Genomic DNA, 27,004 nt, shown 5'->3' with positions numbered 1-27,004 from the left:
AAATTTCTATTTTCCCTGTAACGTCATTTTCCCAAAGAAAGTCTACTTTGCTCGGTACTGTACGTTTAATATGGAATCGTCTGTTTGTTCACTTATGTGTATTACATGTCACATTCAATTAACAATACCGTAATTAATTATGAATTCTTTGATTTAGTGGTATTATGTAGACAAAGCGTTCCACGCACTCCATAAATTAATTAAATGAAGCCTTAATATGTTATATACCTATACTCTAGCTCGTGCAAAGGTTATAGGACAGCTATTGAAATTTTATAAAGGTTTCCTTTTTTGAATCGAAAAATTCCAAAATAATTTAGTTCTCGTATATGCATACATATGTATAAGAAAACATACGTATGCACATATCTACATTGTCCACACGATTTACGTTTCCACAGTGGTCTGTTTTGAACATGAATGGAATTTTATCAAATTTTATTATATTGGTTATGCTGCGTCGAGGTCAACTTTTAAATTTTGAAACACTGACGAAGTTATGTCCTTTAAAAAAAAAGTTAATATTTTACGTAAAAACTTGTTTTTTTATTCGAAAAATAAAACCCCGGAAAGGTAAAAAATAAAAAAAATAAAAATAGTTTGATACGCACTAGATTATCTTATCAGCTACATGCACACTAAATTTCGTAAAAAATATTAAAAATTTACAGAGTTATTGTGCAAACAATCTATAACAAAAATATTTCGCAAAGATCTATTTAAAATTTTACAGTCTTAAATGTAAGACAGCAAATTTAAAGCTTGAAACTTGAAATTAAAAAATGACCTATTTTTATTTTTTGACAATTAAAGTTATAACATTGACAAATATTGACAACGTGTTAATATTTAATGCAAATTTTTCTGTTATTTGAATCAATTCAATATCAATTCATCGATTTATCTTTTCTTTTTCCTGTAAATAAAGTTTCGTGCGTCGTTAAAACCTAAGGTGGAATATAACTTCATAAGGAACGCTAACTCCCCAGAATAATTACCAGCCTTCGTTTATATTTTATACAAAGTGTCTCAAAGTTTCATGCAACACTAAGCTATCTTGTTACCAATTATACTGGGCCATCATAGTTACTAATGATATCATTATCCTCGAGGCATAAAAACGCAAAGGAACGATCGTTATGTTACACAAACACCTTTTATATTGCCCCAATGTATAACTATCCCATGGAAATTTACGAACCACGTGTTTTTAAACAGAATAATAATCCAGTATGTATTTCGTATTCTTTTACATCGACCGGTTTTAGAAAATTAAAAGGTCTGATTAAAAGGAACTTTTTACAATAAGAGGAATCATTTTTAGATCCAGAATTTTTATACATTTTATATATTTCCTTTCGTTGGAAAAAAACATTGTGACGCAATCACTCTAAATTTAATTAATTTTGAAAAAAAAGTCAAATTTTTAGGGTGTAAAATTGAATAACTCTTCCAATATTTTTTGGGGATAGTGTACGTAAAAGGATACAGACAGTTTGAATTGCCACTTCTCAAGAACTTAACGCTGAAACTTTAATTTAATTTAATAGATAGGGTTTTACCCGATGAAGAAAAAAAAACCGATGAAGAACGTGAAAATCTTTGACTTTCGAATAGCCACTCAATCGCGATTGATAAAATCGAAATATTGGTGATTGAAGTTATCGATTAAACGAAAAGTATACTTTGCCACTGAAACAAATTTTAGTCAGTCACTGCAGCAAATAGTGTCTTTGATGAAAAAAAAACATGGATCAAGAGTAGAAAAGAGTAGATTAACATGCATTGAAAATTGAACAGTGTAAGCACTTTTCAATTTTGATAACGCAGCTAACTTATTTGCTTCTGAATATCTTAGCATATTCTTCCTTTGATATTTATAGGAGGTATTCTACGTGCGTGAATTTTTCTCGTGAACATACATTCCGAATTTGGTGAACTTTTCACCAATAAATGACGTAGACGAATTACATCAGCGAATCTAGGATACTCGTCGACTGATTCGAACAAAGCGAAAAATTTGAAAAAAAGTTCACAATTCAGTGTTACAAAGATGTAAACCAAAATAGAATGAAGATATTAAATTGTTGGATATCAAAGGAGGACTTCGAAACATAGAAAGTCTGATTAGATTTGATGATACAAAAATACTGCAAAATAGCACTTATGGCACATCAGTTTGAAACTTAAGGTTTGATAAAAATGACAATATGAATATTTCATCAATATTTCTACTTCTTTATCAAGTCTATTGTTCAACAAGAATTATTTTATTTAACAAATACCATCAACCCCCTTTATTGAACCCCTATGTTTACGTCGTCCGTAGCGAAAGGGTTAAGCGTAGGTACATCTTTATGCAGTGTGACGATTATGAAGCGTGTTTGGAAGATTAACGATTAATCTTCCAACGGAAAGATTCGATAAATCACTAAACAGCAGTGTCATTGTTCGAAGCTTGGTTTAATTATAAGTTACAAATTGCCAATTCTAAGGCAAGAAACTATTTAGAATTTTATCGCGAATTTTTGGTTTAAAAAACGTGTAGATTAAATGTTGCCTTTCGTATACAGATTGATAATATAAATTGATAATTTTATTTTTAAAAATTGTTGAAATTTACGATCAACATTTACCATTTTTCAGAAAACTACTATTTTAATTTGTTTTTCATAAAAAATAAAAATTAAATAAAAGTTTTATAAAAATGTAAAAGAAAATAAAGTAATAGGAATTTATATCTATTATAATTTTCAGAAATCTGTGTATTCGCTGAATATGAATATCATCGTTCAAATCTTAATAATCAATTTAAAAAAAATTTATTTTTTAAAAACGATCGTCGCGCGATTCAATCAATAATTTAACCTATATTCCAAAAATACAAATAACTGCTACCTGAATTTATATTTCATTATAGAAGCTCCAAAATAGACGGACAAAATTTAAAAAGGGGACAAAAAGTGGAACAAAAGGATAAAATGTAAAAAGGGGACAAAGTTGTAACAATTATGATTTCCAGAGAATTATGTATTCAACAACGGGTAAGATCATCACGAAATATATATTCCGCGGTGAAGATTTTTTATTCGTACGCTTTAACGTTCTTTTGATGCCAACGGAGGCGGACCTTCCCCAAAGGAGGAAAAAAAGGAATTCGTAATTCATGTCGGCTGCTCCGTACTATGGCACCGACTTCCGGACACTCCCACCTATCATTCAACCAGAACTTTTACGCGAAACACGGGAACCAGTTCTAAAACCAACTATACTTCCGTATTTCAATACAAAGTATCCATTTTAATAACTTACCTATGAAAAAAAAAATCTATTTAAAAATCAATATTGCTCATATATTTGTACAACAAAACAGCACAAATCACGTTTTCACTTCGCTTTACCTGTTACTTTCACTAGACCCCATTGATCAGTTAACCGTTGAACAGCGGAGTCCGGGTCAATATGGACCAAAATTTACAAAACATATGTAAGTAAACAGTGTAGTGAACAGAAAATGAAAATAATATGAAATACAAAATCAAGTTAAAATTGTGGCTCTCTCCATGGTCCGCCGTCCGAGGGTTAATAAGGAAGCATTCTTAATATAGACTGAAATTAATTTCTCACTGCCTATCTAATTATCCTGAATACTGAATCTAAGCTATTTTCAAATCGATACATCAAGTGCCACATTGAACTCGTTAAAATGCAAAACATTAGGTTGTTGCATATCAAATGACAGGCTTCGAAACGTAAAAAGTGTGACATTGTTTGATAATATAGAAGTACTACAAAATGGTACTTATGGCACATCACTTATTCATGTTCTATACGAAGCTGTTAATTTTTTTTAATTTGCTTAACATACGAAATGTTCAAAGTGTTGCAGTGCTGTATTGGACGGTACTCTGATTTTTCGATTGTTTGGAATCTTTATTATGTTGAAATACGTGGCTGATATTGCGTTCAGTTTCAGCGGTTCTTTTTTGCATATACTGATGGCACGATTAACTAATGAAGTGATGAATGAATCTTTCTGTATCGGATGGTAATGGGAACTTGACTAAAACAACACCGGTTAGTTGTCCAATGACCCAGAATATGAACATCGTTATACACAAAGAGTGTACAGTAAACTCTCATTATATTGCCGCCGAGGGGACTGGCGGAACGGAAAACGTGTCAAACTTCCAAGCTCTCATTTGAAAGAGGAAGGAAGATAGAAGTATACCTGTTATCGTACATGGATTAAATCGCGCACGTGGCAATATAATGACGTTCTACTGTACATTCTTAATTCCTGATAAAGTTAGCTGCAATGCTGGTGAAAAATTAGAAATATTTTTTCACCGGATATGATTTACACTTGCAACCTTTAACTAAAATGTTTACTTTAACGTATTAAAATACAATCAACCTATTGATACTATTATAAACAAACATTTACCGCAATAACAATTCACATGTCCTGGTGTTCAAATTTTAATGCATTTTACTGTCCGTTAGTTGCACCGAACCAGAGGCAATATTGTAACACAAAATATTTGTGTTTAACATGCTGAATCTCGTGGGGTTATATACGACCGACACTACGAATTTAATTTAATCAAATAGTCATAAAATAAAAAAAAAAAAAACATAAAAAATTATAAAGTAAGATAGAGCTATTAAAACAGTGCTAATTAACGCGTTGATTAGAAAAAAAGAAATATTTTTATTATTAAAACAATAATGAATATGTTAGAATATATTATATTCAACTTGTTTAAGTAACTGAATTAACAGGTCAGTAATCGTGAAAAGCCTTGATATTGAGACACAACGTACATTTAAACTCATAGTGCGGCGGGTTAACGATGTTTAATGGTAAACCCATACTTATGCAGTTGATTTCATGTAATGCCACGTTAGCTGCAATATGGAAATTCGTGCTGCGTGAGGATAATACCCTGTCATACTGTGAGTGCCGCATAATATCATATTGCAATATATTATAACCGAGGGGGGCACATTGCTGGGTCATTTTGATTGACCTCTTCTCTTAGTGTTGATGTTTTCTCCCCTTTCTGTTCCCTTAATTATCGTTGTAAGACCTTGGTTATTTTATTAACGATTCTGAGAATTTCGTTTCGAAAAATTCATATTGCTACAAGAGAATCTTCGGGATACATATTTTCAAATAAAGAATAAGACTTAAGAACGACATAAGTTGACATATTACAAGCAGTCCAAATACGATGCACAAGATTCATGAAAAATGAATTTCAAGAAGCGACTAAGGGGAAATCATAAACCAAGTGGAAAATCGGTTCTGACATTTCATGCTATACAAATTTCTAAAAGAAAATAATCCAACAATCATTGCAAATAATACACAGGATAATTTAAAAAAGATGTATAATAGCTCCTGTATTGATTTTTTAATAAAGAAAAAAGTTATAAAATAAATAAATAAATTAATGCAATTTTTTCATTGCTATTTGGTAACATAATAATCCACCCTGTATATTAAAGAAATTAATGTTTGGTAAACGAAAAAGACCGTAGTCAGCCCGAAGTTCACGAAGTTTATTCGCGATAACGTCTTTTATCTTTTTTCTCAACCGAAAATGATCGGAAACTTGAAATTACATTTCGTGCGTGGAAGCAAGAGTACTAAGTATTTCTTCGAAGCGAACACAACCTTGCGGAGACTTAATATCGGTGTTCCAACGATAATTTCACCCCTTCTAAGCATTTCCAAGTACACCTCAAAATTCGACGTCTCGATAAGAGAAATTCCATGTGGGGATCGTTAACCTATCGTGACAAACCGTGATCTGCACGAAATGTGTACCGGGATGGTGAAAATCACGACTCTGCTCGACAACAATGAAGTGTCAACCTTTGAAAATAATAATACTTGGCTGACAAATTGAAGAAACAACTTTATGAGACTTTTCCAAGTACATTTCTCATATTAGATATTATTAGATGTACTAATGAATATTCCACTATTATTAACACATTTAAATTAAATTTGATAAAGTGTTGTTTTACTATTGTTAGATCTTAAACTACATTTTTAACTTATTAAATAAATATTATGAATTATTCATTGGTACACTTAATATTATACGAATGAAAAACTTTTGTAAACTTTCAAACTTCTCCCATATGCCGTTAAAGGTAATGGCTCATCCTCGTGCAAAAAGGGACTTTATGGTAATACCATAAAAATAGTAATATGCGGTAGCCACCAAACAGAAGAAAGAAACCGGCCATACACTCCTTCCTATCAGCACTTGTGAAGCCACGAGCATGGAACACACATTCCCATGGGTGCGATACTCATATGAATGACCACGCAGGCAGTCAAAGTGATAAGATATAAGTCGATGGTTGCTGGCCATCCACAGCTATTTGCATAATGTAGACCCTCGTTATATACGCCCATTAACCTCCGCACCCCTTATGTCTCCCGTCTTCAACGGTATCCACTCTGCTAGTCATTTTCCCTCTTCAATGACGAATTTACACCTACCCTTTAGAGCTATCTACAGTAATAATGTTTCATCGCCCATTATGAATGAGAATCTTGTATCGTATGATGACTTTGTTAATAAAATGGGGTTGTAAAGTACAACCCTTAAATTACATTTTACATCATAAAGCGAAATGGAAATTTTAAATTGTATCATTTCAAAGTCGTTTTATTATCGTTTATTCTAGAAACCCATTTCTTTATACAAAATTATCTGCTTTCTATGAAAACGGGTATAAACGGTTTATTACAAAATTATAAACAAAACATTGTATCAACGGATTAATACATGTGGTGTTTATTATCCGATCGTGACCTCGTATTAATAACATTTAACGTAATTAAACTGATTATCTCGTATTGTCAATTTCTCGTTTCAAAATGTCCTCGTACGCGGATGCAAGCTTCCATTACATTACGAAAATTACTTTTCTGAGAACTTTATCTAGTTTCAGTAGTTGCGTTAATCATTCTTTGCACTGGTTCTTCGTAGAAACCCAATTTATATTAAAAAACACAATTTTGATTGTGAAAGATATTCCTGTTACAGAAGATATTACAGTAAAATACCCACTTCCTATTACTGGTAACAATTCAGTCAGGTAACGGTTGAAATTCCTGTCTGGACAACAAGGAAGTGGTGATGGTTACTCGGTCGATGGGATTCTTTTCACTCAAATCGTGGGCTATCCATTTTCCCAGTTTAGAAGCTTTTCCGATATTTTTTCAATCTGGAAATATGGTAGCAGCGAAATTGAATTTATCGGCAAGTTATTTGCATGTTTCGTACGGATTCAATTCAAACACTGCTTTTAAATGTTTCTTATCAGTACACGATGGATGTCCTGAACGTATCTCATTTTCGAAAATCTATTTTCCATTTAGAAATTTCTGGATTTCTACTAGCAACTTCGTAACGATACTACATCGAAATGAGTGTGAATCGAGTGAATCGACAAAGAAAAGAGTGAATCGTAAAGCAACTCAGCAACATACAAAAACTTTTCGAATAATACAGAGAAATAAAAATGATTGAAGATACAATTTTATTTCAAAATGTTCGTCCCTTAAAGAGATTGATTTTGTTCTGAAAATGGAACACTCGAATTTTCTACGAGCTTGTTGAATACCAAATGATGGATTTCGAAACACAGAAAGTCAGACGTGATTTAACCTTTTGACCCAACGCGACGCGACATTTCATATAGCCAACAGAAATTTCATAATCTATAAATTGGCATAACTTTCGAAAAACTGATAACATTGTTTGTGGTTCTCTAGATTGCTGCTAAAATAGTTGTTTATTTCAATTCAATTCTTAAATTTCGAAAAACGCGCATTGAAATAAATAATATCAACTCACCCTCTGCTCTGGACCGCTGTGGAAGCTTGTGGATTCTTCCTTCTCCTTAAAACACTTCACGCACATAATCGCAAACAAACTTAAACACGAACTGCGCACGACCGTCATTCGAAATAGAATAAATTCACAAAAACAAGTAAGGCTATACACCACAGTATAAAAGAAATAGAAAGAGAAAAGCAGAAAATTTAAATTCCACCGAAACGAAGAACAATATAAACCAACATCTTGGCGATGTTCGCGATGCGAAGACACGACTACAACTAATCAGCTACGTATCTCCGACGCCGAGCATGTAAACAGACCTGAACTTAATATCAGACGTCAACAAAGAATCTGTTTCCGATAACATTCCTGTCTAGATAAATGTAAACAAACTGTCACAGTGCTGAAGAACCATTGTGCCATTAAAATAGTTTTGTGTTCCATGTATTTATGTTTGGACAAGTAACACGTGGACTCTGACTTTTTTATGTTCTGTATTCTATATGTAAAATTTTTTATATTTCTATAGGTTTTACTAACTTATCAAGGTATTTAAACTAATTACGAACTACACTAAAATTATTAACCAAAACTATTTATCGCGAATTCGTCGCAAATTCGTCGCTGATTCGTCGCGAGTCGCAAAGGCACGTCTACAGTAGTGACGGGCGATACAGTATCGATATTTTTAACATGACGATATATCGCAGTATCGATACTTAATATATGAATATCGAAATTTTGATAGAATGTATATACAATAAGGAAAAAATTAGATAGAAAACTATTTTGTAGCAATAAGTTTCACTTATGTGTTTATGTATTTATATTTATATACATATAAAACACTATAGCCTTGAACTTGATATATTTTTATACATTACTACTAAGTGGAGGACCGCAATGAAAGAACGTCGCAAGAAGTGGAGGGGCTTCAAACTCGTAAGGCGTATAATTCGTCACAGTCCAGTCTCACAATTGGCGTCATTCTCTCTAAATTAGTAGGCTCACTCTCGACTCGAGCATTGTTTCTTCTAACCGCTTTTCCAGAAGGGTAAAGCGGAAGGAAGCGAGAGAAAAAGAGATCCAGGAAAGGAGAATACAGAAGAACGATTCAGCAAAGTCCAAAGGGGTGCGTAGAAAAGAAAGCTCAGAAAAACAGATAAATAATAAAGCCGTTGACTTCATAACGTTACTCATTTTCGACTCCCACATCCCTCTTTTCGCGATTCCTCCTGTTATGTTGAACAATACTGAAAGATGTCTGAGTGGTGGGCTGCCTAAGGGGTTGGAGTTTTAACGACGGGACAACCATGTCCGATTAATTGTGCCCAGAGGACTTGCCAGCTCAAAGAGGATAATTCACCCATGCTATTTTATTCCTATTAACGCAACCTTTGCGGCCACGTTATACAAGGGATGGAGGACTTTCTCAGACTTTTTCACGATTGCATGTCGGACAGATTTAGCAGATCGCTAGCGCGTGAAAGGTCACAGGATAATCATTCAGCGCGGCATTAAATTCACTCGTAATTTTACCAATTGCATTTGTACGTGTGAAACAAGGCTAATTCTGGTATCGATAGTATCAAAATAGTACCCAATAATAAACAAGATACATAAATATCTTTAGTGACTAAAAATATTTCATTTTTAGACATTAATTACTAAATATCTTTAGTAATTATTATATATTTTTTATCAGCTTTTTCCACATTTAAAGAAAATAAATTGAATAAATTTTTTTTTAGGGAAGTCTTACTGGAATAGTATTAAAAATTGACGAAATTGTGCACATCTATTTTTTTATACATACTTCTATTCCTTCTTATCTGTTATTGATTCTTCATTTGTAGTGTCAAACCAAGTTGTATCACTTACCTGAAAAAAAAGAGAAATCAATATTAGTACTTGTTTTATATTTTAAAAACTGTTTTACTAAATGAAAAAAAAATATATTTTTGACAAATATTCTTGAAAATAGAAGAAAAAGTATGTATTAAGGATGTTTTATTTAGTAAAGGAATTAACTATTGTAGTGGGTATTTAATTTTGATTGATCTAATTAGATACTACATAATTACCTGAAGTTCTTAATTCATTATTCGAACCATTATTCATTCAAATCTTAGTACTAGAAGATGTATATCGATTAATCTATTTGAAATATCAACTGATACTTAATAAGATTGATTAAATAAGAAATGACAAAATTTGAAAGATACTAAAAATTCTCATACATTATTATTCACTACCATAAATACCAAGTAATAATTAATAGCTTGTTTAATTACCTAGGACAATTTTTATATTAATTTAAATTGGAGCAAACGATTCGTAAAGCTGTCGTCAATATTATTTAAAGCAATTGACGACACGGGAAAGCGACACTATCAAACCAGACAATCAAAGAGTTGAACGATACGCAAGATTTCGTCGATAGGAACGCAAGCACGACACTCGATAATGATGCCCATGAGAACGAGTCAACTGTTAAGGGGGTGGGTGTCGACATAAAGAGTTAAAGAGGAAGTGTTCGTAGGTCCTTTATTCACTTTAACTAACGAAGTACTGTTATAAAAAATAACAATATAAAAATAATACCACACATTGCGTAATGCATTTATTTAACACGGTATAAGTGCAGAGATTGAATCAAATAATAGTAACATTTGATACGTATTTTTAAAAAAACCCTAAATTGAAAAATTTTAATTTATGTATCACTTATGAATTTTATGAATATTATTGATAATGAAGAAACAATTGAATTAATTTATCAAACATCACTTCAGTAAAACGCATCGACACGATTTACAGTTTTTATAAATTATAAATTTTTCAATTGGCGAGTTATTAGGTAATCTATGTGTTAAAAATATAAATAACCAAAGTGAAATTTCTGCATAGTAAGTATAAATATTTTTATCCATACTAAAATGCAAGACATTTCGTGATTCATAATAACGTAAATGTGATTGAAGCCATTCTTAAGATAAACAGATTATATTAGTGTAAAATTGTTACCTTTATTTTTGATCGCTTAATTTTGATCGCTTACAAGGACCTTATAAAGACTATTATTGTATAAAATAGCTGTCAATTGTGAGTCTAGGTCAGGTTTAGAGAGCACAACTATAGACACGCAACATATATCGATAAATACCGAGCGTAGAGATAGACCGAAGTAAATAATTCAACATCGTTTGCCGCCCGCCAGTCTGACACTCTGTCAGTAAATCCACAGTCGCGTCTCTTCCACCTGCTACTGACCGTTTTACCCTTTCTCGAAACAACTTGAATCAATCAGTTGACCTCCACATCTTGTCATTGATCTGACGGTTGAAAGGCGTATGACAGAGAATGGTCAAATTGTGGCAAGTTAAATCTGAACAGATGGTTCTATAAATTCTTAGGCATCATAAGTGTACAATTATTAATTACAATTAGAGTTGGACAGTAATTCAATGTAAACGTATAAATAAAATAATTTGATTCATAAAATTTTATTTCCAATAGGAAATTTTGTAGCGTAGCTACTTTTGCTTTTAATTGCGATACTATGTATTTTGGGATATAAACGCTTCATATTAGGGGAGTGTAGTTACCCCTCGTAGCAAAAGGGTTAACTCGTTCCAGAGAAGGTTAATCTATGTACTCTTTGTATCAAGAGGATGGGTTACCGGTTACTTCGGATTCCTGTACCGTAACCAGTGTGTTAACCGGATTCTTAATCAGGTTAGGTGATGGTTAGAATTCCTGACGGGATGTGCCAGGGTCCGCTACACGTCCATTTCATTTTGACAAAGGGAATACGGTAGAAAGTAATGCAAATACTGTCTCGAAAATTAAAAAGAAATAACAACACCTCAATGAACAGTGGTAAAATCTATACTTATTGTTTTAAATTTATTAGAATAAATTACACTAATTTCAGTACTCAACCAATCATTAGTTAATCATATTTGAACGTTATCTGTTATTCACATTTTACTAGACCTTCTCCAAACTATATAACAATTTGGTTACTATATTTTCATTGGCTAAAGTGCTAGAATGATTGTTTTATAAAGTGCAATTTGTGTTAAAAAGATAGAAAGGATCATTATCTCTTCAATCACAAAGTTGAAGGCAAACATCTTTCATAATTTACCGTATGAAACAGCAAGTTTCGTGCAATCATATCAAGAAGTATTTCAAAGACATCGATTGATATCGATCAGTCTTATAAACAGTATTGGATTCTTCTACATCTAAACATAGAAGAAAATCTATCACTGAAAAGTGATTTAAGTTTTATTGAAATAATATACGGTAGATAAACAACTGATTGAAAGTAATTTCCTTTTTAATAATTATTTAATACCTTCATCTGCCATGGAAGACAGATAATAATTCATATAAAATAAGATACCTTGTATATTTTATTATTAATTTCAATAAAATACACATTGATAACAGCCTGAATATTAAGCCTAATAATTTTGACTCTACATTTTTGAATATTCCTTTAAATCAGTGGTTTTCAAACTGGGTGCCGCAAGTACTCCTTAATACCAAAAATCCTTTTTTTTAAGCAGCACATTAAGATACATTAATAAAAGAAGCTTAGAGTATAATCGTCGTTATTATAAACGTACACGTTCAGCACTTTGACATAATGTTAGGATTACAAAAAAGACAATGGAAATTTGCATATTCATGGGTCTGGCATTAAGACGACAATATTTAATATAACATCTGCAAATCACAAAATTAGAATTGGACAGAAATTAAATAATTTAAAATACCAAGTAATCCAAATCTTTCTATTCCCTCTATTTCAAATTCTTCTATTCGAAAAAATTTTCATAGGCGAAACAGAATGGACAATCAACCAATGATTGAAAGAATATAAAAGTAAAGTCAGATTAAAATACACTCTTACTTTATCCTGCAGTTCAATATGCTAGAGGATTTCATTTGTAACATAGTTTCCGCAACAAAGTGAATTACAAGTAGAATATTAATCTCAAGAAGGACTTCGGACTTTCAATTATTATTGTGCTTGCAAATAAGACAATCTTCTCTTGCTGCACGGAAAATCGAGTTTCAAAACTTACGATCAGCAGGAATTGTCACACTAACTAACAAGAGAAGTTATACATAAATGATCAGCGCTAGTTTCGATGAAACTTTGATGTACAAAACTGGAAAAAATATTTTACATGCATTTTTATTGTATCAACAAACATTCATATTCACAGAATGAAAACAATACCCAAATTGGAGATTGTGAAACTAATTGGACGAATATTTTGAAAACAATTAATTATAAAAAAAAATATTGGAATATTCGATAGTATCTTTTTTAACATTGAAGTCAATTATAGAAACGTATTTCAAAAATGTTATTTGATTATAAATCGTTTAAGTTAAATGCAATTTTAACGTTTTGTAAATTTTAAGCTATTTTTAATATATATAGAACTTTCTCTTGCAAATTTGATTCTCTAACATTTGTAACATATTTCATAGATCAGAGTCACTGTTAACCCAGCCACCGTTAAATTACATACGACAATTTAAAATGTTCAGTTTCATTATAATAATAAAATAGATGATGTCATCTTTAATAGTCGGCAACTGTAATTATGTTTGTATAATTGAAGAGGTTGTAAAATTATCTGACGGATTAATATTTGATTTAGAAATGTAGAAATCATCAGGATTACAGGATTACATGAATAAAATATAAAGCAGAGTGAAGTGTAATAAATCTATACAGTTTGTTAAACCATTGGTAGAACAAGTTGATCTATTTTGCGATTTAACGTAACACCGTGAACCGCCGGTCGACCGCGCTTTACCAAAGTTAAAGCCCTGGGACGCAGTTTAAGAACTAATCTAATTCAACTTGATTTCCGATAAACCGGAATAAAGTACTTCGCGGCAATCGGGCATCAACGCACGACGTGTGAACAACGCAGATGCATTAGCAGGAACTCTCGTTGAAAAGTTAACGGTGAGATCAAGAAGTTTCTCGCATTTGGATACAACTTTCAGAGAAGCTTAATCTATTCCCGTCCGAACGCTCTGCGAACGCTTTGGATTTACACAGCTGTAATTTATGGCACCTTCTTTTCTCTCCCGAGAATGCTACACATTCTTCTGTTGCCAGCCTTTTTAACTTCTTATATCGGAAGCTAACCGCTGCTTCGCAAAAGTATACGAACGCTCCGAATAATTATAAAACAAATGCTGTAAATTTCGAAAAAATTAAATTCAACAAATTCGAACTCTTCCCACGACACAAAGGTCACTAGAATTATACCATCGCAATTGTGCTCTATTTGTATTTGAAATACGTATTCATCGAACCCCTACAACTTCTATCGCCTCCCGTTCCCTCGATTCACACCCTCCCATCAATTAAAGAGAGAAAAATAAATCCTCACCGATCAGACCTACAGTAACAAAGGTAACAATGGGCACGTGTTCGTTCTAAAATGAATGGTGGCTGCTTTCAGCCAGCCTATTGGCAGAAATGTTTGAAAGGGCACGGGTAAGATCATCTTTGCCCCGGAACACTAACACCGGCAAATCCGTAGAGAAGGGGTGTAGGAGGAGCATTAAAAAAATTTCTAGGAAACGATCAGGGGATTTCGTTCTAATCTGTTCGGCAGATAACGATCGGTCTGCCGAGGGATATGGTAAAAGGGCAAAAGCTTGAGGGGCAGTCGAAGGGGTAAAGAGAGGTAGGCTAGCACGAGACGACGGGGTGGGTTTAAAGCAGATTGGCTTGCATGGCAGAAACTCCCGAAGTCGGAAGCTCGTTATGTGCAGCACGCAAACACACGACTCGAAATTATCTTCGTAATTAACTGCACTTCTTAACATAACGCATGACGTGCCAACAGGACCAGACGTAGGGAATACATATTTCGCGAAATCTACCAAGACGATATGTAACCCGAAACTGGCACCAGCTGTTAGCCGCCTTTCTGGACATTCGTCTGTTACAGTATTACACTTATACGGGGTATCCGAAGCAAAGCTGTCCATTTTTCAAATTACGTTATTCGAAACTTCAAGTATTTTCTTTTTGTTTTTTAAATTAAAGTTGTAATATCATTTTTATAATTCCTAATTTTTAAATAATATTATTTTTAACCATTTGAATGCTGACGCGCTCATCGAATCGGCGGGACGCGCGATGGCATTGCATAAAAACGGTGAATGAAATGTATGTTATTATTGTTTGGAAAAATAGTAAAAGGAGTAAAAACACTATTTATTTTTCATTTTTCAAGAATGGTTTATCACGCAAAGTTCGTGAAGACCAAAAATTGTTACCCGTATTTTTGGTGTAGCAATAAAGGATCACGTTTGCCAGTATTCAAACGAATAAAAAAGAAAGTCAAAAATATAACATTTTTCTTTATGGACACCGTTGAAAGAGATCCAAACAAACGTCAAAGTGTACAAGATCGGTTAAAAGTTGAACTTTTGATCTTTTTTTTGGTAACAATCGGACTCGTTTTTTAAATGAATGGAATCAGGAAAGAAATAAACTGTATTTCGACTAACACATTTGCTGTGGTATGGAACATATAAGTCTGGTATATTCTCATTCTGAAATTTTTCATTGAATATATTGTTAAGAAGACAAAAAATTCATATCGAATTTTAATTACCTCGAAATATCTTAAAAATTGAATAAATGGCAGATAAGACATTTTAACTAAGAGAGGTAGTATATAATAGAGTTATCTAATTACGGAAAGAGCTCTAAGAGGGACTAATTAATATTGATGAAGATTGTTCCGATACCAATTCAAATGAGAATGAATTCGATCTATTTAATTTTTGAAATGACACTAACATGTTAGATTGAAATAAGCGAGTATGAAATATAACAATCAAAATTTAAAGAAAATAATGGGCAAAACTATTCACAAATGCATAAAACAAATGCGTATTTATCCAAGCCCTGAAATCGAAAGTGAAACCGAATTCGCTAATATATCGCATAATAAAGACCATCAGGTCCACATTGCAGCTGACGAAATTAATTATGAATTATTAATTGTTTTATTTTGACTGAAATTAATTAGCAATTAATTAAATTTGAAGTTATTTTTGTGTATTTATTGGATTAACATTAAATTAAATTTAGAGAAAAGTTAATTGTACTTTTCATATATCCGTCATGTTGATGGATGGGATGAAAGTATGCGAAGAGTAAACTCTGCTTTTAAGGAAAGTTTCGTAATTTAAAAATTCAAAGAAAAACTTGAAACTTTGCAAAAATGTAGTTTAAGTAACGCTAATAAGGATATAAGGGTGTAAGCACCCTCTTAAAAATATTGTAAGCTTTCGTATTATTAAGCATATTTACGAAATTGTAAAAAAAGATATGGAAAAAGAAGATTTAAAATACTATCTGGAAATAACCACAGTTATCATAGTGTATCTCGAAAATTTTAAATGAAATATTTTTCATAAAATTCTGTTAATCTTTTATATATATATTTGTATGGTGTCGGACTTATCATTACATCCTTCATCTACTTTCAAAACTTGCAAATATTGATAATTAATAGAAAAATTCTAAAATTATCATAGACTTATAAGATATTCAACACTCATAATTCTAATATTAATGAAGCTGATATTTTAAAATAAATTTTTAACACAGGCATATCACATTAAAACTATATTAATAATTTTACATTTCACTGTCATAAATTAGACAGTGTTAAAAGTTATAATTGCTTGAAAGGATTATGATGTTCTATGTCAATCTCAGTTTTCTTCAACAGCTTTCACGTTTTGGATATTTTTATAAAAGTACTATTTTTATTATTCCTCATTATAATTTGTTTTATATTCTTCTTTCATATTCAGTCTACTGCATATCATGAGATAGATACTACGGGTCAGAATAGACCCCAACACCGTTTTCTATCTATTCGGCCGAAACGTTCATGTTCTAGGAGTTGCAAGAAGTGCAACAAAATAAATACAGCAACAGAAATGCATTCTTAATCAGATAAATGGTACAAGTTTCCTACTTACAAAATTCGATTCACCTTAAAAGAGACTGACACTAACTGCAGCTACATTGCAATTACATTGATGCTCTTAATTTTTAAACGTGTTTCCGCAAATACGTAGCCTTATTGCAGACCAAAAATAAAATTCCAATCGTGGAAGATCAAGTGATGAGGTGAACCATTAAACTAGAACATCGTTTTACGATAGTCACTGAAATAGTTGAATGTGCGAAAGTTCATTTTATTTCTAGCAGAATTTCTTCTAACCTGACAAGTGATTTGTTAAGAATTGAAGAATCTTAGCAAAACTATGGGGTTTCAGTTATTTTAGCTCCCTTAACATAATGAAAAGTTTATTATGTTTTCACATAATATCCATGATTTCAGTTATCTAATATATCCTTTCACATAAAAATATGCCATATTTGTATTATTGGTTATCATAATAATAGAAAATCTCATGTTTTTGAATTGAGGTGGTTTTCTTCTAAAACAGGGATCTATCTCGAAGAATTGTTACTTTTAAATAAAATTCAGAAAAGTATGTCGTTATATCAATAAATATATCCTAGCAAAACCAATTTATACATTATTTCCTTCTGCTCAAGAGAGAGATCATAAAGTCCACGTATTATTCATGTTTCCAAATGGGAATACTTCCTAAGAAGATTAGCTTCTGCGAAGACACCTTGTATATCCAACCTATACCACGTACGCTCAGGATGTCTCATAATTCGAGATACCGTGGGTCGTATCCAGGAGAAGTATTCTTCACATTTGCGCACGTGAGTGTACTGCAGGTGCTCGATATCCTCTTACTGAAAATCGAACGCACGAAACTCGATTTTCTCGGTCAAAGTCGACCTAATTTTCAACAACTTAACACATACTTAATTATTGTAAATAAAAAAATTTTAATTAATTGTACCTTTTTAATTGTACTATTTTTAACTTTCGAACGGAAAAAATAACAATTTAAATTCTTTATCATTTAGAATTTTTTAATTTTAAACTATTTCTTTAAATATTTCTAATTGTCGAAAAAGTGGAAAATAAATTAAGACTTAATTTTGACTATAATATTATTTTTCCATTGACACGCGTATCGTATTTGCGCTCTTCCACTCTAAAAATATTACGAATACGTGTACATACGTAGTTCCATAACTCTGTTTAGCGTAGTTTGAAATCATTCGTTTCATACATTAAATACCTTTACAATTGATATAATTGATATCTGCTTTATTTATTCGACAAATCTACAAACCCGGATATGTATTCAATAGGAATCCTGCGGTTTATAACACTTTTAAAAATCCGATAATTCTATCAAATTGGATTATTGAGACATAATTGATACGAATAAAATAGTTTGCAATTAAACGTTTCATTTAAAACGAGTCTCTAATAATAATCACATTTCTCTATTCTTTGATAAACCTATTGTGCCAGATTTATTTTGTTAAATAATAGTGTTAAAACAATATATTTTCAAACTGCTTTTGGCATCAGTGATTATTCTATTTTAAAATTCCCTCAAAAGATAGAAAAAATGAACAAAATCAACTGTGAAAACAGCTTTATAAAATCTATTTTAAACATATTTTTATTAAATTAATAAACACTGTTATACCTGAGATATAGAATCTATTTTAAAATATCACACTCTTTTATTCAATATGCTCAGCTTTCATAAAAGATTTCCAAATTTTATATTTTCGTTTTATTTTTTCATGTGGAACTTATTGTTAGCCTGACCTGTATATGCCTGTATACCTAACTTCTATACGAGACCACTGATATATGCTAGTTTATTTTTCACCTGTATTTGCTTTTTACTATTCCAATTTATTTTTAATTCAGATATATTATATACATGTATCAGTTAGTCTGGTATTAATGAACAGATAACAGAGGAACTAGAGTTATTTCAAGTATAGGAACGATTTTAATGATTCAGCTTTCCGTATACGAACTAAATAAACTAACGGGGCACTGGGACAGCGAAACAACTACACTACAAGAGGTTAGTTGGTCGTACGAAAGTTTGTCCTACTACTCATTGTGTTTTGGTTGTTTGTTTTTGTTTGTTCTGTACCAGCGAACAAGTTTCCATAACGTGTTACATTTATTTAATATGCAGTTCCGCATCGACTAAATGACCAGTGTTCCGTAATTGTTGACGATAGTAGCTTCACTTTCCTTGCAATTTGCAAGTAATAAGTACACACAGGATGAAACAATAGAAACAATAAGAACTGAAAAAGAACGTTATTTTCTCTGCAACATCTTTCGTATTTAAACTTTTTTTGAACCTAAATTTGTTGAACTTGAAATTTAGAAAATGAAAACGAGAAATAATTTCAAATTAAATTTAAACCCTGCGAGTGAACAAAGATCCACCTCTACCATTCAAAAGATTAATTACTATATCGATGCACAATATTTATTAAAAGGCAGAAAGTACAATAATTTTAAAGTTTAATTAATTTGCATAAAGAAAATCTTTCAAAATTTCTTAAAAGAAACAATATATTTCATTATATATCCGCAAATTTGTCGTTTACATGACTAGTTAAGAACTTTTATCAAGTTTTTAACGTCGAGTGTAACTTCTTCCTCGCAGTTGAGCATATTTCATGCTTTTCGCGTTTTATCCATTGTTCATCGCTGCAGGCTAGCCGAGCTGGTTAGATAAATTAGTCGTTTAATTTGCGTTTAATTAAAGTACGACCCCGTTGCTCTTCTCTAACAGTTTTCCTAACTAATTCTGTAATACCTCTTAATTGTTAATGTAGGTAATTCATTTTTAATTTTTTGTGTACTATTTTTATAAATACATTATAGTATAAATTTCTCGTTAAAAATGGTTTTTTCAAATCCAATCAAACACTAAATACATTAAATTTATAAACCTTTGCAGCACATTTGTAAATTGGATGTTAAAATATTCGTTAACAAAATCAATTAAAATTTCCTGAGAAACAATTTTAATATTTAAATTGTAGTTCAACGTTGATTTATCTGATTGCGATAATTATGATTGATCGTGCATGGTATATTATATTCATTAGCCATTTAAGTTACTACTAATTAACGCACGTTACCGCAGAAGAGATTTGATAGTTGTACTGAGAGACTGAATCCGTCAACCCTTTGGTCTTGCCCTGATATTGATTACAAATTCAGATAACATAATGAGCTAACGAGCGATAATTATTACGCTCTGCCGACCAAATATCGACAAGTGATTTAATCAACTTCGTACACCCACATAACGCGTATGCACATGAACTAGGCAAACTGTAACACGTTTAACTGTGTGCCCTTTGATCGTTGTAGCAGACCATTAAGATTTAAAACACACATGTATTTTGAATTAAATTCTTTTTTCCTTGTTAAATGACAGTTACACTCCATCAAATAATTTATATTTTCCATTGATATTTACTTCCTCTATATCAGATAAATATCGTTATTAAATAGAACAGAACATAAAATAAGAGATTTCATGTTACATACAATAGTATCATTTAATTATCAATAAAATATTAATGATTTATATTACCGTATATATGAAGTTTGAAATAAATAATATAATTAGATATAGAAAAGAATACCAAATTTAATTCAAATAATAATTGTTTAAATAATACTGATCATGTCAGATTAATAATAATATATACAAGTTACTATATTTTTTTATATGACAATGATTACTCGAGTGAAATGCTGAGCTCGACGGTAGGGAGTAGGGAGCAGTACAGCAGGTTTAGTTCAGATGCTCGCCGCTACAGTGCGCTTTGAATGCAGCGTTCTCTCGCAAGTAAGAGCGCCACTCTGGTTTACAAATACGCTCGAGGAGGGTAGCTAAGCATACTTACCTGGCGCAGAGGTTACCGTGATCATGAAGGCGGTTCCTCCAGGGCGAGGCTCTTCCATTGCACTACGGTTGAGCTGACCCTTGCGAATATCCCTAATGTGGATATCTCGGGCGTACAATTTTTGGTAGTCGGGACTGCGTTCGCGCTATCCCGGCATAATCTTATACGAAAAATAATTTTACAGCTTTCTACTTCAAGCAAGTAAGTACAATAGAAAGGAATATACGACCACCATACTCATGGAATGGTGATCAAGTATGAAAAATCATTTTCTAAAGAAAATGAGATTTTAGTACTAAAAGAAGAAAAGAATTGATAAAATTTACAACACTGAAGAAATATCTTATAAAAACTTTTCTTCAGTAAAATCAGAAAGATGTTGTTAACATAATATTTGCTATTGTACAAATAATGTAAGGTAGCAAATAGAAAGCTTGAAATTTGAAAAATAACTATTCCTATTTCTTAATAACTAGAGCTTCAATACGTTCTACAACAAATGTTCATTTTTACCCTGGCAGTTAACGTGTTAACGATGAAAGTTGAGCAGTATTATTTGATTTTTAAGCCCAATTTTCTTACATAGTAAAAGAGTATACAATACATATTGGGTCTAAACGATCCTACATTCGGCCTGGTTAAAAGATCCATAAGGAGAAACCAGTAAGGGACCCGGTGGACAGCAATCTTATACCGTTGAGAGAACAGCTGTTCGTGTGACTTGCAGATGCTCCCACTTACACATAATACATACTCAGGCATATACACAAATACATGTATAAGATTATTAAACTGTAAGATGTAGTAAATGGCTATAAGATGGAGCTACTGTGAACAGCTTCTCATTGTTTGGTAGTAAGAATTTGCCAGTAGGGAACCTACTGTTGTGCGATCAGCAGTATACTCATACGTTCAATTGTTTAATCCTCAGAGGCAAATGCAAGGTCGTTTAAATTGTGATACTTGAGTGATACTACATGTAATAATTTGATAAAGAAAAATTATATATATTTCCCTTGCGATTACTATACATATGTATATTAGTATAATTTAACACTTTGAATGCCACGAACAAATTGCTGTAAGTACCACTTTTTTTATTTTGAATAAATCTAGAATATATCGATTTTATGATGCATCGCTCTTCTATTAGCTATACATTCAAGTATTTAATAAAATCATGTACAGTTGGATAAGTAATATCATCCCATATAAAATAAATGACAGATTTCTATTAAAATTCACGAATCATCGACGCATGTAAAATTTACTTGGATATTATTTCACTTATTTCATAAGCTTCATTAACTGCAAATTATTCGATTATTGGTATTGGTATTTGCGTAATATTGATCTCAATGAAATTGTCACTTAATATGCAACAAGAACGGAAATTGTTCATATTATTCGTGGCAGACGGACGTGTTTGCACAGTGCTGTGACAGTGAGATAAGCGATGGTGATCTACTGGCGACCGAACAGAACCGCATAACAATCTCAGCGGGAAACCGCTTAGCAACAGACTTGGCGGGAAACTGTCATGAAAACCATTATGGAAATCTCTGAATATCCACAAGTATAGCTGATTCTAAGAAATAATATTAAAGAACGGATACAACCAGAATAACGTGAAACTGGAAACAACAATAACAAGGGATGAAAAATTTTTGCCTTTTTAGAAGAAAAAGGGCGATAACGAGGGTGTAGGACTTTGTCGAATCATATACTCGCTTCTATTTAACTCTAATAATTCTCGCTTCTATTTAACTCTAATAATCTATAACGTCTTAAAGAAAAGAAAAAGAAAAGGGGTTGTGTTTGATTTTTACAATTTTGTCAACTAAGAAAAATTAAACAAAAAATAAAGCTTTCTATGGTAAGAAAATTATTAACAAATAAAGGCAACTGAAATAAAAGATAACGTTGTATACATTGGCAAGAGAATCATTTTTAGTGAAAATGATGCAAATATCAGGTTAGTTCGCACGTGACCTACCATTCCTGGTTACACCATGAAAATAACCGAGCAAACCACTAATTCCAACATATTGATAAATACGTGTGTGCAAATAAATGTTAGCCAGTGTATTGGATTTCGATTGTGCTGGACATTTAATTGAACATTGTTTCATGTTTCGAGGCAACAGGGGTAGTAGTTGCGAAAGTGCGATACGTCGATAAAATAAATTAATGTTTTCACGTGATGTTTAACGAGAAGGCAAGATAAAAAATAATTAATAAAAATAGTGATGATGATATAGCTTGTATTAACCTTAATGAAATTTAGTAATCAGGTATTTAGTAATCAGAAATTTAGTATTAGGTATATTGATAGCCTGATTATTTGTACAGGATAATTAGCAAAGAATATTGGTACTTTAATTTTTGATTACTTAAAAATGTGTAAATGTGATGAATGTAGATGGTCTCAAGATTTTTTTCCAATTAACAATTACAATCACTCACGAATGTTTTTGTACATTCGATAAAGAGATACGTAGGTTGGTTAAAATAAACAATATATTACCATATTTACATATTATTGGAAAAGATGTATGGTATTCCCAAATAGCTTCTGTATTTAAAGCAAAAAAATGTAGAACGAGGAAACGATTTTTAAGTGGAAACGCGATAATATGATCAATTATTTATTATTCTATAATATTCATTTCTTTATATAATATCAATCGATCGTAATCTGTTGAATAACATATGAGAGCAATTGAAGCACATAATACATTCAATTTTTTTTGTTTGACGTTGATTAGCACTATTGATTTTCACTGTGAAAACGTTCATCCGTTCATTTAATTATGCAAAATGTACAAAAAATATTGCTTTTGAAGAAGCCTGTTAAAGATCTTCAGAGACCATTGCCAAATGCCTGAGGTAATATCGTATAGATATTTAACATAGCAAATTGATGATAAACAATTGTTGTGAAAATAAATTCTTTGGTTTATCTAATTAGAGAAATAAATGTAACGAAATAACACAAGCTTTATCCAAAATAAAAATACTTTTCAATAAAACTTTCAACAGCTTCGGCGCGACAATCAAGGTGTTAATATAAAATATCAGAATTTCAAGGCACGCTAAGTTACGGTCACGTCGTTAACCGGTCCTTCCATGAATCCTCGAGCCTTCTTCATAGCGGCAGGGGTTGAAAGGAGGGTTCGGAATTCTAAATATAACATGCATATTGTATTGCCGTGGTCGAACATAATGAGTCTTCGTGGCGACAACGGTAGTTTACAAAGAAATCGTCGGTCAGATCGTGCGCCCGCTCGTCGCAACACCTATGATTTGCGACGAAACAACCGCCCTGCTTCGCCCCGCTAGTTCACCCCCCTTTCTACAACGATGAAAGTTCATGCGAATTGGTTGTTGAAGAGTGTGTGGTTAACTACACGTTCGCCTACCGTGTACCGGGTCAAGTTGAGTACAGTGCGGATCAAAATTAAGATCATCGAGCAAAGACTCAAGGACTCTTCGATTTCTTTTATCATAGATATTTGACATTTTCACGAGGTACGTCCCTTGTTTCCTTTTTCTTTCAGACATCTTACGTTCGAAGTAATCATTTTTATCGAGCGGTTCGCTTGCACGTACACGAAGAGCCGAGGTTTTTTAAACAACACCTTCGACAGGCGAACGTAAAGAAACGTGGTTGTTGGCGCGTAGAGGAGCGTAAAGTGGCTGGTATGTTGTTGCACGAGAGTTTTCTGCTCGCGTGTGCACCGTTGCATGACGTCCGTATTGCATACAACACGACGCCGTCCCTTTCTTACCTGCCGAACACACCGATGCCAATATTAACTCAACGATTTCTGCCCGCTTCTTAGAATCGAGCTCTTTTCGGGCTAATGACGCCGACCTAAGATGGATTTAATAACACACGCGTTACACGCTTCGATAGTACTGATACGCTTTAATTCTTTCGTTACGAACGCCGTGTACACAGCCAGTCACGAAACTCTTCGTATCCTCTCAATTAATGACTGACCATGTGTGATATACAGAAAGGTATTTCAGGCTTAGTTTTTATTAAAGGTTACGGTTCTGAACGTGCATTAACCCTTTCTCTACCTGAGGACGATTAACGCAGCGTTTACATTTTAAAATAGCGAACATGCAATTGAAATTTTCGTATGGCTAAAAATTTCGCATTGCAAATAAAATCTCGGAAATTGAGTTAGATGATTTAATATAAAAATGTGCGGGTACAGTTTCCGGCAGAGGGAACCGTAGCGAAGTGATTAAGAATAATGTAATTTTTACGTAAAGTTTTCTATTTTGAAATTTGAAAATAAATTTAAATATCAAAAGTGATGGATTTTTAAAAAACTGAGCTGCTAAGATTTAATAAATTTTGATATAAATATTTAACAACTTTCTGTGGACACGACTTCCAGATAGTTTAATCACTTCCAAAATATGCTTTTATTAATTAATCGATAGAATTGATACGTATGGATAAAATTAAAGGCATCAGAACCGGAATCCTTTTAGATAATTTGCCACTCGACTGGCTCTCGAATACAATATTCCGCGTTCGCTGATATGTATAAACGTGTTTAAATTTTCTCATGTTTTAGCTGTGCGAAGTTTTACGTACTAGGAATTACGAGGAAAGTTTTAATTACATACTTGCATTAGTCATGCACTGCATTCAACGCGTACTCGTGCACAGAAGTGTCTGTAAACTAGACTAGTTTATGAGTCTTCCATAGAAAGCAGGTGCATACGTATTACCTGACATATGATAGCTACTCCCGTCGAATCATCCTAGATTACCTTAATTCTCTGTACTTCAACGAGAGGAACGCGCTTCGTAGGTATGAGTGCTATGTTTGAGTACTTTGCCTAACTAACTACAACTGATAGTAAATAAACGGTAAATAATATGACAAAGATGATAACACGCTTACTGTCATAGTGAAAAAAGTCATCTTGAAACTCTAAGCATTAAAAAAAAAAATTAATTTAATAAATTTCAGATTTCAAGCTTTCCATTTGTTACCCTACATTACTAACATAATAGATCAAAATTTTCCAATAAACACAGAGATATGTTTGACGTAAATAGTTTTTACAATTTTTTCTTTTTTGAAACAGCACTAATAGTTAAAAAGGATGTATGTGATCTTTGGTGAGAAAGTTTCTGGGACAAAGTTTGAACAATGGAATATTAAATAAATCTAGACTGTCTATCGTCCCGCGTAGAATTTTTCCAATTGATTGAGAAATAACAAACTGGTGACACTTCGAAGCAAAAATTTAAAACCGAAAAAATAAAAAAATTATATTCTCTATTCTTTCTTGTACAAAACAATCGCGTATACTTCAAGTAAATTATTACATTTCAAAATTTGTTCTTCTGTCCATAGATGTTACGGTAACAAAGTGCTGGAAAGTGTAGCTGTTCGCGTTAATAGGAAGAAATTCACTGGTCAATGAAATCGATTCGACAAATCGTTTTAAACGATGACACACAGAGCGAAAGCGGAAGTAGGAGGAATCGTACGATGAACACGCGTATTGCTTCGTTAGGCGTTTTCCGGTCCGAGTCAAAGTAATCTCGTCCGAGCAAATAGGATATAAACGAATTAACAATGCCAGTTACAGAAGGCCATTTGCATCAATGCATGCACGAACAGAGAATAAAAAGCGGCGAGCCTCTGCAATCCCGAGGCGCGTATTCAAACAAAACATATTTTCTCTGTATAGTTCGAATTACTGGTAAAAAAGAAGTTTTTTGGCGTTAACCTGGCACAATCTCTGCATTGATCGCTCGTGCTCAGCGTTAAATGAAATCTTTAATTGCAACGTGAAATATACAAAGCGGATGGACAAAAATAAAGAAACGCTAAGGGATTTTAAGAATTCTTTTTTCTGTTTTTTTTTTTACTGACTCAGTTCGAATCGTTTTAAAATGCGAGAATAATTTAAATTAATCCTAAAAAGCGTAGTGAAGTTAAATCTATCATTTTTAAACAAAAGAGTTTCATATGTTGGAAAAAATAATTTTTTAAATTTAGAGAATGGAAAATTATATGAAATACGGAATTAAATTAAAATTGGAGCTCTCTCCACGGTCCGCCGTCCGAGGTTTAATGAATCTACTTTATTATCAAGTATGATCAGTACACGCTGGCGATAAAATCAGATTTTCCCAGGAATAAAATTGTAATGTCCCAGGTTCTCGCCC

At 32.4% G+C, this 27,004-nt stretch overlaps 1 protein-coding gene, 1 long non-coding RNA gene and 1 other non-coding gene across 8 annotated transcripts in view; 2 read left to right on the top strand and 1 right to left on the bottom strand.

The window, feature by feature from the left end:
- Nucleotides 1-27,004, bottom strand: part of LOC117607271 (limbic system-associated membrane protein) — a 145,119-nt gene that overhangs the window by 89,786 nt on the left and 28,329 nt on the right. Inside the window, exon 1 of one of the 2 annotated variants that reach the window (XM_034330802.2) lies at nt 7,887-8,134. The exons of the other annotated variant lie outside the window; for it this stretch is intronic. The gene's annotated coding sequence lies outside the window, so the exon portion shown is untranslated. Of the gene's footprint in view, nt 1-7,886; nt 8,135-27,004 lie in introns of those variants that run through there. 2 annotated transcript variants of the gene reach the window in all.
- LOC117607540 (U1 spliceosomal RNA) lies at nt 20,786-20,948 on the top strand. Its single transcript, XR_004582189.2, has one exon. It is a non-coding gene; the product is annotated as a U1 spliceosomal RNA (small nuclear RNA).
- The window catches only part of LOC117607273 (uncharacterized), a 32,178-nt gene continuing 26,846 nt past the window's right edge, over nt 21,673-27,004 (top strand). For all 5 annotated transcript variants that reach the window (XR_013063376.1, XR_004582157.2, XR_004582158.2 and 2 more), the window contains exon 1: nt 21,673-21,874. This is a non-coding gene — a long non-coding RNA (uncharacterized LOC117607273). The remainder of the gene's footprint in view (nt 21,875-27,004) is intronic.

The sequence above is a fragment of the Osmia lignaria genome, chromosome 14, assembly GCF_051020975.1.
Source record: "Osmia lignaria lignaria isolate PbOS001 chromosome 14, iyOsmLign1, whole genome shotgun sequence".
Taxonomy (NCBI): Eukaryota; Metazoa; Arthropoda; class Insecta; order Hymenoptera; family Megachilidae; genus Osmia; species Osmia lignaria.
Note: the sequence above shows the minus strand (reverse complement) of the source record. Positions and strands in the feature narration are given on the sequence as shown.